Source organism: Vanessa atalanta, chromosome 14, assembly GCF_905147765.1.
Source record: "Vanessa atalanta chromosome 14, ilVanAtal1.2, whole genome shotgun sequence".
In the NCBI taxonomy this organism is placed as follows: domain Eukaryota; kingdom Metazoa; phylum Arthropoda; class Insecta; order Lepidoptera; family Nymphalidae; genus Vanessa; species Vanessa atalanta.
In genome coordinates this window covers 6,994,143-7,010,870 of record NC_061884.1, presented here as the reverse complement: position 1 = coordinate 7,010,870, position 16,728 = coordinate 6,994,143, and positions in this window count along the sequence as shown.

Sequence of the window (16,728 nt, the reverse complement as noted above, 5' to 3'; positions counted from 1 at the left end):
AAGCGTATTCAAACTTTAGGAGAATGTATAGTGACGCGATGAATTATAGTTACTGATGACTTGAAACATAAAAACTCAGCGAAATAATGAATATCGCTTAGTGTTATCAGTTTACATTGAAATAATTTTCTTCGGAAGTAGCCATCCCGTTTTTTATTATACATATTATTTAAACATAATATTACATTACATAGACAATCTCTTAAGCAAAGCCAGAAACATACCAAAGGACAATATTTTAAGAAGCTTGTGCAAATCAAAGGTATTAAGACATACAAATGGAAAAAATCTTTTCTCTCTTTATCTTTTTATACAAATGTTATTACCTAACTTTATTTTCTTTCTATGTGATCCTTCAATTCCTACTTATAAATAAAGATGTTTTTGTTGTTTTTATTTTATATTATTTTATAAAACTAATAATGTTTTTGTAATATACGCACATATTTAAAGGCAATGATATAAGATTCGATACTTTTACAAATTTGCTATATTATAATATAAAAAATAAATACGGCCCTTACTCGCATAGGATTTTTTAGCCACATAATATTCATTCTACGGGCTCCTTTTGTCTTTTGTTTTATAATATAAGCAGTCTTGTTGTTTTTATGAGCATGAAAATGTTGATGTATAAGATTTTTTAGCTCTACAAAACACTTTTTAATCATCATCATCCTCCTGCCCTTACCACAATTTTTCTTGGGGTCGGCGCAACATGTCTTCTTCTTCCATACTTTTCTGTCGGACATCATCTCACAAGTAACATTATTTCTAACCATATTGTCTTTCACACAATCCATCCATCGTTTCTTTGGTCGTCCCCTGCCTCTTTATCCATCCACATCCATGCTCAAGACCTTCCTCACAACATGGTCCTTATTCCTCCTACTAGGACAGCCAGGTTTCCACATAGTTTCTCGGTGACCGGTGCCACTTTCTAACTTCCTCTTATGTACTCATTCCTTGCTCTATCCATTCGCGTAACACCACATATTCCTCTCAACATTCACATCTCCGTCACATACCTTTCAGTCATCCCTTTTGTAGCCCAAAACTCTGATCCATATAGAACACCAGGTCTGACGTGGTATATCTTCCCCTTAAGTTTAAGGAGAATACGGGGTAACGAATTGTTCCCGTAACCTGCCGTCATTTCATCCACCCTTTGTTAATGCTGTGCTTCACCGTTCAATCTATTTCGCCATCGCCTTTAATGAGTGAACCGAGATACCGGAAGTCGCAGCAGACTGAAAGGGCCACGCCATCAAGCGTATCATCTATGGCTTCAGGACCGGAGAGACAGCCGAAATCGCAGAACATGTATTCAGTCCGTCCGTCCAAATCCGTTTTTAATGTTACCATATATTTTTTGTTTTGTTAACATTTGTAGTATAAAGTAAGACAAAGTGATCGTTTTAAATATAACAATTTAATATTTATATTTTGATGGCAGATTCAAGCTTGAACAATACTGAATTTTCGTGTGGCTAATTCGTGTTTATAATTCATTTCGTACTCAGCAGTTGTAACGGAACTATACTATACTATTTACATAAATACGTGAGAATGAATTATTGTTATTTTAATACATTTTTTTTTTTTATATATAAAAGATAACATCGGTCGCAGCGCCACCTACCGGGTCCAATATAAGCCGTCCGTAGACTTAGTTAAGCACATATTAAAATTTAATCAAAATTGGTCAAGTTGTTTTGTCATATATAGAAACATAAAAACATACATACAAATAAATTCATGAGATTGCATAGTAAATGTATACATATACATGGAATAATAAAGGAATTACATTATATCAAGCTTACCTTTTTTCATACGTTTTTGGTGAAATCGTTCGTGTATTCATGGATATGTTCGTGTATTGGCGAAGAAAATGACGTGCCACTTTTTGGGAAAAATCTCGGCGCCAGCCTTTTTCCATACAAAATTCTATAGATTTAAGGCTGACCTGCGCCGAATGTCATACTCTCGTGAAAGCATATATAGGGGTATGATGCTTGGCAGCTCGGTTCAAATTGGACGCGTGGAGTGATGCGCTCGCCGCATCGGCCGCGTGCAATAATGCATATCAAATTACATAATAAGAAATGATACTAGGCGGTGCAGCTGTGCGGGTTATACTGCGAGGCTGCTAGCTATGGTTGATTATTCTGAAATATAGGAGTGGCGCAGATCCGTGTGTCGGTGTAGTGCCTACTCATATATCAATGGTGGATGCATGGCAAAATATAATTATAATGAGAATGTGCTTCGTGCACTTTACCTATAAATAATACAAATGATTATTACAAATGACGGTATGGCAGGCCGTCATATGAATGAGTGTGCTCAATGAGACATTATATTTATTATATAAAAGCGATATAAAGAAGGTCGGGGTTAACCTCGAATAAAATATAATAATGAAATTAATATGATATAGAAACGGTTTGATGGTAGCCGTCTTGCGATAATATCTAATTGAAAAAAAGTATGTACTGGGCGATGCATACTGATAGTAGAGGGTTACCTCGGTGACTATTAATTATGAAATTTAAATCAAGTATATTAACAAATAGCAATAAGGCTATAAATAATGATTGAACTTCTTTCAATAATAATTAATTTGTAAAATAACTAAACATATTGCTTGTCAACTTTGTCTTCCATGTTGCAGATTCTTGTAAACCGTAAGCGGAGCAAGTTGTAGCGATATTATATTGTAAAACTGTGACGATCGACGGATGTAAGTTCGTATAGCGGTCGAAATCAATAATCTTCATGTAAAACTGTGACGATCGACGGATGTAAGTTCGTATAGCGGTCGAAATCAATAATCTTCATGTAAAACTGTGACGATCGACGGATGTAAGTTCGTATAGCGGTCGAAATAAATACTCTTCATGTAAAACTGTGTCGATCGACGGACGTAAGTTCGTAAACCGGTCGTTCTAAAACTCCACAATTATTATCAGTAAACAGATCCAAGTTTGGTATAACTGTTTGATACGATCACGACGACAACGATCTAATGATGTTGATGTTTTAAGATTTTTATTGTTAAATAACAAAACCTTTATAATATATTTGTACTATGCACATGCAAAATGATCGCGCACGAGTACTGTACTGAATATACTCTGGTGGATTCTTGATGATTCGACGCGTGGTCTGAGGCTGTGTGGCTCGACCGAGAGTCGCTGCATTAGTGTCCCTCGTGGCGATGTCGTCTTGAATTTGCTTAGGTGATGCAGTTGCGAGGTGTGATGTTACTGTATAACGTCTTTGGCGATACGGTAGTGTCCCTCCTTCTGTTACCAATGAGGCTGCCTACGTGAGATAGTTTCGGGGTTTGAGGTTACTGTATAACGTCTTTGGCGATACGGTAATGTCCCTCACTCTGTCTTACCGGGTTACTAGAGTAGTGTATGTGCTATGTGGTACTGAGCTATGGCTGGTTGACGTTACGATGTCGTTATTGATGTCTCTCATCAATCGGTAGTACCAGAATCACGACCGAATGTTGCAGGGCGTTGCGGAGGCTGTAATAATGCTGAAGTGATACGTTCATGCAGTGAAGGACCCAAATAATGGATTTCATCCAGGCTGGCATCACTATACATATATGGCGCACTAATCGCTTTATACGAGAAGTGTCGTTTGTAGCAAAATGTTCGTCCTTTTAGGGACGCCTCCTTAGCCCAGTGTTAAGGATATTATAAGAAATATTGTAGTAGGACACCTAGTTTAGTAATAAGACTGCGTATATCTCTTTGAAGTTGATTATCACATGCAAATAATGATCTGAGTTCAAAGCTGGTTTAAGTAATCGACTGTCGGGTGTGTGCCTGTTGTAGAGTTAAGTATATCCACTGTATAGTTATAGATTTAAGTAAAACGTGATACGCGAAGCGTTTATAAGGTTTATAAGCTAGTTAAGAAAACGTTCGATTTAGTTTTAAGTCTTAGTTATAAGTCTTAGATATAAGTCTTAGTTATAAGAAAGAATACGATTATACGTTTATGATACATGATATATACATTCGTACTTTATAAGATACTACAGTAGAAAATATGACAAATTATGTTAAATCCACTTAAATGATTCCTACGCGGTAATCTATGAGTTTAATTGAATATTATTCCACTATGTTTGGAATTAATACGTATTATCTTACGATAAAAAGACACTCTGCGACAGTGGATATAGCAACGAATAACGTTGTGCTTGCATTAGGCCGCCTGATGGTCGTGCTCTTGAACTGGTATGAGAAACAGTGATTTAATGAAATGATAATCCAGGGTTAAACCCGTTGACTACAGATTTCCTCAGCTATGACTGATTAACTATTTATGGGACTTTGATCCTTATTTTTATTATTATTGTTGTAGCATTGGCTATTTTATAAGCACCGCAGTTACGACTGTGATAACCACCGGACCACGGTCTAGTTTGTTGATTTATTTATAAGTCTAATCGTCGATTTGAATAACATAGTTATTACTGTGCTATCCGCTAGACTACGGTCTTGATTTATTTATAAGACTATTAGTCTTTTATACACCTCAGCTACGGCTGTGATACCTGCTGGACTTTAGTTCTAGTTCATATATTATTTAACAAAGTGTTGGCACACTATAAAATTGCACTTCCCATGCTCGAGGAAGGTTCACCGATCTATGGTTGGAATCTACAGTTGATGGCGGGCGCGGGGCCATTTCAACCTCCTCCCTCTTTTATATTTTTCAAAACAGTTAAATATATAAAGATGGGTAGGAGCGACATCCTTCAGCTACTCGTAAGAGGTGTTAAAGGAAATGGGACCGGTATCTCATACATTCGATTATTATTATTCAAATTAATTAAACAAAATATTTATATTAAAAACGCATTTAAAAGATAAACCTGGTTTTATTTGACTCCTCTATAGTCGATTGAATTTATAATCTCTGACGCTCTAAAAGAACACGGTTATTACACAAAGTCAACGTTATATGGATCCTAACTAACTAGACGAAATCACGAGCCAAACCGATATTTAAATATAAGAAATTTAAACGTAAAATTATATTTTATCTAAGCTAGGCAGGGAATAGTCACACAGTGATTGCAAACATTGTAAGGAAACTTGCATTCAATATTTTTCAAGTTGTGGAATACTTACAGATTGTTATTTTATTAGAAACACAAAAGTACATTTATTACTAATAAATAATTTGATAATCCATAAATAATTTTAAATGTTTTATTTTTTGCTTTAGATGAAAATTTAAGAAGAGGTCAGTTATATAGACATTTTGGATATACTTATTTATATTAATTACTCACGGTCAACGGTTTAGTTATAAGTGCTTAAATATAAGTATTCAGTTGGTGTTTTGATAATTACAACTAAAATATACTGGATTTTTTACAAATGTGAACATTAATTTATTTTGTGAGAACGTTTATTTTCAGGGAAGAAATAAGCTATGATAATTATTATTAGTTATCAGAATATTCTAAAACTACCTACATTTTAAGGCGCAGAGGAAAGCGACATTATTTTCGAAAATTGTGACATGTGACAAAATTGTCAAGGCTCTGACATTTATCGAAAGAAATATTTTTGTAAAATCCTTTTTCAAGTAAAAAACATTCCTATGGTTTACTCAATTTAATGAATTACAACAACATCTGTTGAACTAATGTTCAATGGTTTGCTAATGCAACTTACAAACCCGTAAAATATTGACCTCTTTTGGCGAGAATACATTATAGTTACAACCTTGTAACTCAGCAGTAACTAATTGTAAGCTTAATTTGGCTTCACTTGTTTTTTTACGCTTTCCGTCTACCTTTAGTGTAGCGTCTAAATGCATTATTCTTAAGCATTCTTTAAAAGATTTTCTCACGATCCTAGAACAACGATTTCTACTGAGGTTTATATTTACGTATACATAGCACAGTATTACTATATAAACTACGTTATAAATCGTTACACACCGATTTATTTCTTTCTTTCATCAGTAAACTAACCATTAAAAGAAGAATGCAAAGTATTGTGTTTAACTATACACCCGCTACATAATATTTATTAGTAAAGGCCTAATACAACCATTTAATTTCAGTTAATACATTTACAATTTCTATACCGAATCGATAGATTTATATTAAATATAAAATTGCAATTTTTAAGGTTACAATTGGACAATGGCATCTAAATTTTTATCTGGCAATGGCAATGGTGCACCGACTTGGCAAACGCTTAGTCAGTTCTACGAAAAGTTATTTGAAATCGCCCCAATTTTCATCCGAAGTATTGCCCTCTGCATTACACGGTATATATCGTGGTCGGACAGATATTCAGACAAGATTATATAATGGGCCTATTGACCGAATGATTTTAATGTCACGCGTAATATATCATTAAAAAAATGTGTAGTGTGCGAATTTATCTGTCCGCCTCTAAACTTTCCGTTAAACATATCTATGAACAATATTCAATTAATTACTTATTTTCGTTTATTTTACTAAAAAAATATATTTCAACAAAACTGTAGTTTCTTGTAGTATGTCGTCTCGGTTTAAATGTCGCCTAGATTTAATTTAATTATTTTTACACAATATATTATGAGACATTTAGAACGTGCGTACTTGTTAGGAAACATTAAAAAAGATATACATACGTCAAAACCAAATCATATACCTACATATAATATAAAGAATAAGTACAAAATAGAATTACCTGTGACAGAAACGAAATATGGGATTAAAACAATTAAATTTGAGGTTGCACAACTATAATAACTATTCAATAGTTTACCTTTAAAATGTAAATAGCGCTACATCTTTTTCAATATTGAAACGTAAACTTAAAAAGAACTTATATAGAAAATATTATTTGCTAATTTATATTTTTTAATGTTTTAAACATTAAAAAATATAAAATATTTTTTAATGTTTTAAACATTAAAAAACATAAACCATTGATGAGATTTGTAATCATTATGTTTATATGGAATATCAATCTTATTACAAGTGAACTATGTTCTTTCATGATTAAATAAAATGATCTTTAGCCCCAGAAATATTCATACATACGTACTCACACAAAAATCTGCATTTTTATACACAGAATCAAACCTCTTGATACTTCAATGAAATGGTAAACTGAAATTGCCCAAGACGAACGGTTTACAATAATTTCCAAAAGAGAAAAGAATATTGATTTAAATTCAACACCTTAAGTGTTAATTTCCTTCAAAATGATATCTTTTATTGTAGGTCCTATTCCTGACTTAGCTAAATTTCACTAAAATCGATCCACACTTACGATTTTGTTAGCTAAGTTCAACATGCGGCATTCGGCACTTCTACATTAGTATAAATATTAATATTCACTTTGAGATGTCAGTCTAGTAAAGCTTGTAACTGGTGTCAATTGATTCTGACTTTAGATATTTAATAAAATACCAATCGTAATGAATTAGCCAACCTTGGCCACATCGATTATTAAGTTGAAAACGTCAATTATTATATGCGATGATTGATTATTAAAAAATATTGTAGAAAATAGAGTCATCTGTCTTATTACGTGTATTTATTTTAGTTTTTTAAGGTTAAGGTAAGTAGGTATTAAAATGTATTTATCAAACATGTTATTAATAGTTTTTTTAATAAATTGTACTTATTGGTGACGTCTCTCTCGATATTTAGTAGGAATTTGATCATTCGGACGCTAGTCTTATTAGCAACCTAGTATATGATGTTGCATTGTCTGAGCGATCAATTTTCCTAGCATTCTTTGCGATAAATTATTTTTAACGAATACTGATGTCCTTTTGACAGATTTTAGTTAAGGAAGCCATTGTCTATGGAGAAGATACTACAGTGGATATTAACATGAGAACATTATTGTGGAGATTTATTTGGCATCCTAAATAAGTTGTTATTTCATACCCGAACAACATTACGTTTTGTATCGAGCTCAGGTCAAATCATGGAGTATCGTGGTCACAAATTGTAGACAAAATCACATTAACCAAGAAGGGGAAGGGAAAAAATAGTTATTTTTTTATTTATTTCATTGAATATACTAATGGAAATTAAATAAAAAAAAATAGATTTTGGATGCTTAATAGAATGAAATATTGAAAACTAATTAGGAACTTCTTTTCAACGCTATCAATATATGGAAATAAAAATATTTATTTAGAACTATTATTAATAACATTAATTGTATTCGGAGATAGTCAGATAGTGACCCTATCGCGACGCATGAACGATAACCCAAAAATCGCGTCCATCCAAAAAATGGGAAACGATTAAAGAAGGATTATAATATAATCATAAAATTTCGACATGTTTTTGTGCCCTTTGTAATGGTTAGAGTCGGTTTAATTTTTATTAGTTTGTGAAACTATTAGCGTACCTTGGAGGTAAGATCGTTGTATGCCGTGACGGCAAACGGCATAACCGCGTCATGCCTCTCTCTGCCGCCGCTCTCTTATGTTCATAAATTGTACATAAATTATACTTATAAATAATATGAGAATTATTAACATTAAGTTCTTAACTATACAAATAAAAGATTAAAATAGTTACTGTACAAATCAAGACCGCGTGGAATGGTAGCAAGAATGCTAACAGCATTATATATATAATTGATATAATTAAATATACTTATATAATACAATAATAATAAAATAAATAATAATTTTATTTTTTTAAAAAACGATAGTTTTATTTATTTTACTTCATATTTATTGATCATCTTCAAAATAAATTTCGTGTTTCCGTGGGCGTCCCTTTACTAGTATTTTATTATAAATTATATACTTTAGTCATGCCTGCCTAGTATAAGGATGACTAAACTATCGGATTTGAGGTTACTTGAACTATCAAAAAGCTAGTTTTTGTTTTGATATTTTATCCTCAAGTATTATTTTTATTGAAATAGGTACTTAAGTTATTTAATAGTAAATAATTCTAGTTAAAAACGTTTTATGATTTCAGAAATAGTATGGAAATTATATTGACTTTACCTTTCCGCGAATTTTATAGTATATACAAAGATAATTCATTCGTTTTCCGCAGATCATTAATAATTAATAGATGAATTATTCATAAATTTATATGTAATGTAAATATTTTATTTTATACGCTTTATAAAATTTACGCACCAAATACTTTAATAGCACAGTTTAAACTTAGGCTCTTCTTTGAGGAGTAGGTTTTGGAGCTTATGCAACTTTCATGCTCCAATGCAGCCTAGCGGATAAACAAGTGCCAGATTTTCATCCTTCATGTGCCGGTTTCCTCACGATTACCATCACCGCTGAGGAGAAAATTTTTAAATGGAAATCAATCCCATGAAAACTCAGTGAGGTTTGGCCGGATTTAATACTTTAATATTTGTTTAATATTCACAGTTTTTAGCCACTGGACTATGTCGGATCTTTGAATTTCAATTACTTACTTAAGTGTGACGACCCATTTTACATATTTTAATTGTATAAAGTATTTACGGAACAAAGATTTTACATTTCTGATACCAAAGATAAAAAATAATATATTTTTTTATTATATTCTTAGTTATACGTTTGTGTAAATACGAGTTACAAAACTTGTTTCGAATATATTCGTATAATATTTTATATCTGACATTTATACATGCAAAATTAGTTACACTAGCGTATGAGATTGCTCTAAATGCCATCTGTACGCATAATCACAGGTTTTAAGTTAAATTGAACAGCTGTGTAAGTATAAAGTAGAAATTAGTTCCTATCTAATACAAATTCCTCAGCGACACGCCTTTCATTATGAAGTCAGCGCTAGGCCTAGGTGTCTTAGACATAGAGTACCTAGGGCAGCTACATAGCTGCGGAAAATATTTAAAAAGGAAAACATAACCGTATCGAGAAAATACGTAAAAAATATCGTTATAGAACTCAAGAGTGAAAAATTATTACAAGTATAATTACGGATATCCATCCGTGTGATCGTTCCGAAAGTTTATTAGATTCGCTTATCTAATAAACTAATTATAATTATAATAAGTCATGTTAAATATTATTATCGCGTACTTTATGATAACATTTCTTTTAAAATAATTACCTATGTAATTATATATTCGCTAACATTTTTTATCTATATTTAAACCCAGCTTACATCTATAAAAAGCAAATAAGATCATCAATAAAAATAAATTCGTTAAATAATTCTTACATTTATTTAAATATTCAATTGTATGAATCGTTACATTACAGAATTTTGATATAGATTTATAATTCGTATCAATATATAATGATAACTTTATCTGTGAATCTAAGGAGAGCAATATTTAAGGAAACTGTTAGAAAACTCACGTAGATAAAATAGATAAAATATTGCAAAAGATACTGGAAGAGAGGTAGAGAATTGTTTGTTAGTTTACGGTTAGAACATTTTCTTCAAATTGAAATTTCGATAAATTGTAGTCGATGTTTGATAAATACGGAAATATAAAACAATTAAAAAAACATTTTTAATTTATGTGATGTATCACAATTTTGTTTTACTGGAAAATTTCTTGGAACTGGAAATATTGTTTCTGATTAAAATACTAATATTAATCAAAATTAACAATACATATATTATCTATAAACACTGTACGCTACAAGCGACGTAAGCGGACGTAACAACACTCAAATATTCAATGTGAGGCCTTAGCTTTGTCCGTTTAAAGTTTTTAAAAACCGCTTTTAAAAAGATTGTTCTAAAGACTTGTTAATCTATGCGAAGGTTTCACTGAGACTTGCGTCCATAGTACCGTTCAACATTTAAGCTGATTGAGAATTCTATTAAAGGCTATGAGCTCAGCCGTCGTGGAATACATTAGCGATGCGTGAACTTTATGCTAAGCTTCGAGTCTCGTGTTACAGCCTGTCCACAACTTGATTTTTTTTTAATATTGCTAGAACGAAAACTTAAAGACTTGCTTATTTAGTGATGGTCAAATATAATATTGATTTTTTAAGGTCACTGTAAATTAAATTAAATTAAACTTATCGGTGTTCTTTAAAAATAATGAATCTTTTGATTTAGCACATCATAAAAGTTATGTTAATCTTTACGTAACCTTGAATTTATCGCTGTAGGTAACTAAACTGTTACAATGAATATGTTTGAAACATTTTAATTAAACGTTAACATTATAAAAAATGTATTTATGATTAGCGTGTGTTTTGTGAAATACTGATGATTTCTTTCTTTCAGTTATCATTGATTTGACTTTCAAAAGAATGACCCTTCGAATAAAATTTATTGGTAAAACCGGTAAGTATTGACAAATAAAGTACTATTTACAACAACATTTAATATACTAGATATGATATTACCCATTAAAAGTGAATCATTAGAATTGCTTAGAATATAAAATGATGAGTCCATAGTTATATAATATAATAAAAACTAATCGGATGGATATTTTATATATATGTATATATATTATGACACCAATAATCTAGTAAATAACTCCACTTATACCCGCTAATCTACTAAAATTCACTGGACCGTTAATGATAAAAACTTAGCAAAACTAATGTCTTACATTTACAATCGGCTTAATATTTTTACGGACAGATAATAATGAATAATATGTAAAGTTATAAAACATTTAGAACCCGTATAATATTTTGCCATAAAATGCAATTCCTAAAAAACCAACAATAGCATCAAATAAGATGTTGTCGGTAAAAAAATTAATTATTCGATGAATAATATTGTACTAACAAAAGCATTAGATAATATGTCAATTAACAAAAAACATTAAGCCCAATCTAAGTATAACAAGACAAAACTTGTGAGGAAATAATTTAATTACAATACAATATTGGGTACAAGAAGACAAAATGATGAGTATAATATTGAGAAAAGTAAGTATTTGATGTGAGTGTGCGTGTTTGTGTGTATGTGCGTGTGTTGACGATGTATTATATATTTTTTTGATTAAGTATAATGCTTTATAAAATATATAGCACTAAAAGCTTGATAAGAACATATAAAGACCGTTATTTTCATATGATAAGCAATCTATCCGTATATACTCAATTATGTATAATAGTATTTTAAAGACAAAAGCTTATATGATAAATATCTTATCTAATATATAAAATTTATTAACATCTTTATCAAGCAGGACATAATGTATACATTTTGTCTTGTGATAACAGTAATGGGCTGAATAATAAAATTCTGCTCAACTTTGGCGATATTAACGTCATAAGTGACGTGAAATGACACAATGACTATTACGTTATAACTTGTAGTTGGATAAAGGATGCTACATTAAATTTATCGATATCGACTATATCATAATAATAAATAAATGATAATTACTTATTTTTACATGTGATTGAAATAGGAAACGTTCTTATAATCCGTATGTGCAAACATACTTATTAGTAAGAATAAAACAATTTTTTGATAGTCGTTACAAATTATATATGTCTCTATATAAAATATATTAAATTTTATATTGCAGCTGTGATAAATAAAATTTGTAAGAAGTATAATTATTTTAATTTTTAAGCATAGAGAATTTATTATAAATTGTTAACAAAAGAATCGGTTAGATAATACTTAGTTTTAGACGCTGCTTGTGAGCCGACTGATTTGTGATGAGAGTTAATAAAAACTCTTACGCCGCCCAATAAGAACACGCACGCGATGAGCTAAACATTTGGCCTAAGCATTCGCGAGCTCATCGATATAAACGTGGAGCTTGCAAACACTAGACTCGTATTAAAATCGAATCACCCATTCAATTACGAGGCATTACATCATCGAAGGTTTGAGTCACGGTCATAACCTGTTACCTTCGAGTATAGTCCTTTTTGTCCGTGGGTTGGATCCTTTTAGTCATCATAAATATGTGTTAAGTCACACTGACCGCAATAACGTAAACAATCATTTTGTTAGTTGACGCTCAAGAGCTAAATTGTGACTTATGCTCTATCGTTTCGATACAGTATCATCCGATACTTTTCTATGACTCTAAGCTAACATCTTAGCGTCTTGTTTGGCGGCTGTTAAGTTGAATTTTAATATCACTAGGGACCACTATATGTTTTTATTTACATTAATTATTGTTTTTCTGCTTAAAGTTTCTATGGATATGAAAACAATTAACTTCAATCGTATCGTAAATACAATGCCGTCACTTATTTTTAATTTACAAAACATAGTTATAGATATTAAGCCAATATACAGAGTAATCTTGTAAAATTTAAGACCTTCATTGCGGTGAGACATTTAAAGCTAAAACTGAATGTTGCAATTAATAACCAATTGCAAATTCTTTGATGATATGCCAACATCATATTAATAAGCGAACAAAATACAACATATAATTAATAGCGTGTTCACAGCATCATACTGAGGCTTTTTATAACCTTGGATCAGAACAAAGGCTGGTATAAAAATTTGTAAGGAAAGGCTCACCAAATTAGCAGTTTATATATTTTTAATTTTTATTATCGAGCATTTAAGTGCTTAACAAAACTGATGTAAGTGGCTAGTAGTAATGCTTAGTGTCGTCTTTTCATTCGCTTTAAATGCCAAGGTCTTAAACTAAAAATTCCACTGCGCATATTGCATTATCTTTACTGAAAGTTAAGCTTCCACATTGGATTTTTTTTTACTTAGAGTTGTCTTACGTGTTAAGTACTTTTATTCACTTCAAAAGTTTAATAGAGGTTGTAAAAATATTACGGAGAGTCGTTACGAAGTTACAGTGAGTTTTAAAAAGGGACCTGAATAAGACTTTTCAAGCCATAAAACATGACGACTCAAATTTTACTGTTGATATTTCGTCTGATTTTATTTATTAGACGGTTAATTCATATTTTATAGGTTTTTAGAATAGAATAATACTAATAATCAATTAAATACTATTCCAACTACTACATCGATTGCTAATATTCTAGAAGACTACCCGTGTAATCTTAACTATTCTTTCCGTATGAACAAAGTATTAGAAAACTTTAAATAAATATGACTGCAATCAGTAAAGTGGTTCTCAAGTTATGACGTGACCAAGGGAAATACATGTATATACCGAGATAATACTTATAAAATCATTTCTTCTTCTTCAAAACTACTCAGTCTAGAAATCAGGAATATAGTAATTAAAATATTATCATTTGTTTAATTTTCAAAATTATGAAAATGGAGAAATAATGAATTTTACGGGTACAAACTTGGAAAGGGCTGGCAACATTGAGATTAATGATTTAAATAGTCACATATTAGAATGTGTTGATGTATGTTTTCATTTTATTAATCAAACTCACAATGGACCTTGACTAATGCTTGAAGAATTAGCGCCTTTTAACTGCGAAGGTTAAAGGTTTTACGAATGCGTTTGTTTGTTATTGCGATACGCTAGTTATGTTTGCTTAGTATTAATCAATACCTTACTGAGAATTAAATTGGACTTAATCATATATAAACACAATTTAATGCCCACATATAAGATATTAAATTTTATTTTTGTACATATAGCCACGTACTGTATAAATTATGATCGCGTGTCAAGATCGCATCCCATTGAAAGGCAAAATGAACTAGTCCTTCTAGCACCAGTTGAAGCAAAAGACAAGTTGATATAATATAACACATGTATCAATATTATACGCCAGTTATAACTTTTTACTGTTAATTATTCTATCATATACTCGCTACACGTATAATTAGACTTTTCTTAATTTATATAACGTTTATATTGAAAGAGAAATATACAAAGTCTCCTTAAAAAATCTCGCTTTTTAGGGCCAAAAAATAACGCAACGTACATAGTATAACTTATCAAAGTTTCGTATTAAATGGATTAATTTACCAATACATAGAACATAGTCATAAACTCTCATTATATTATATTTAATAAGATATATAAACATTTATGTATATGAGTGAATAATTTAACCTGATATAATGCTAGTACTTATAACAAAGAAATCTTAATTTGGTCACTGAAGTCTGTTAGTCTGATTTTTGTTAAATTTTCAAATTATTTTTTATTAAAAATATTCAGATGTAAAAAATATATTTGATTTTATTGCTATTAATGAACAAGTGGCCTAGTTTAAAAATCATACCGAATACACACTTTCCTTGTTTGTTTTATTTAGTGACGGCTCCTCTCAATCTTTCAAATTGTTTCTCCGAAGTTATTACAAAGACCCATTTGTCCTAACCGCGATGCTACTATCGTTAGTTAAAGATGGCGTCCGCCCATTTATATTTTCAAGCCCCAAATAATTTTAATGTGTTCCCATTATCATAGGCGCACGTGTTATTCTTTTCAGTGAGAAATTCCCGACATTTGGTTATTAACGATTGAAGCTGAACACCCTCTGTCTACGCTAGATTTATAACGTAGAACAAAAGACATCAATTCTTAGACCGACATGTAATCTATGAATTACCGAACTGTCTATGAAAATATGGGCGCGGGTTTCATTTAGATTACTGTAGATAATACCTATATTTATAAAAATAAAAGTATTTTTTATTGACATAAATTAAAAAAAAAAAATTAACATTATCGTTTGTAAATAAAATAAAAAATGAATTAAATATAGTTACTTTATAAATCTTGACCGCGTGGAATGGTGGGAAGAATGCTAACAGCATTTCGCCTTTGATCCTCTAATCGCAATTTGGATCCTCTGGGCAAAAAAGAAACCAGCTCTTCTGTCACAAGTGGAGGCAATAACGCGAAATAAAAGTGTTTTCATGTGTATTTAATTGAATAATAGTCGAGGATATCTGTAGTTGCTATTATATATCCATAAACTATGTATAAAATGACACGGAAAAGGTGATAACGCTATTCTCAACTTGTGGTATTATGCATTATAATATACTTATCTTAATTTAAGGCAGGTAGTTAATATCATAAAGGTAAATCTTTTATTTTCCTGATGAAGATATGGGGGGGGGGGCATTAGTTATATTATTATTATTACTTTCAATCGTTATATATTAAGATTGATAATTTGTAATGGGTTACATAAAAAAATCAAACAGATTTTATCGGTTGGTTGCCAAAGTTTCAGAATTGAATTAACCGATATTGAACGAATCGAAACTTCAACAATAGTTGTAACAAAAGCCGGAAATAAAAATAATTTAATACAGAAGGCATGTCAATATAAAACTAACGCACTAGAGCGACTCTTAGATTGCAGAGCGGTAGATAAATTGTGAACGTATGCGATGCTTTTGTCCCGTCAATATGTCAACTATGGGCCTCCTCACTTACGATATGATGACATAATACAACACTTTTACTTTGAAATTTAACTACAAATGTTGCCATTGACGAAAATTTATGTTCACTCGGAGTTTCTTTACATACATCATTTTGACAAGATAAATTTTACAGGGAAATCTTTTTCGCCTTGATAAAAGATTATTTGTTTGTACCGAAAATAAATCACTTTATGTTGATGATTATACATCTAATTGTAACAAATTAAGCTATAATACTTTCAAATAAGTTTAAATCCAGCCGTTGCTTTATGACGTAGATATGATAAACTTTATCTTTTCATTGGAACACGTCCTAAATTAACAGTGTCCATACGCTAATCATCGTTATGGGGATTAAGAAAGACGCTATCTCGTCAACCGAGTGACACTTCCGACATCACTATGAGTTACGTTGCTTGACTAGATAAAAAATCAAGACTACATAT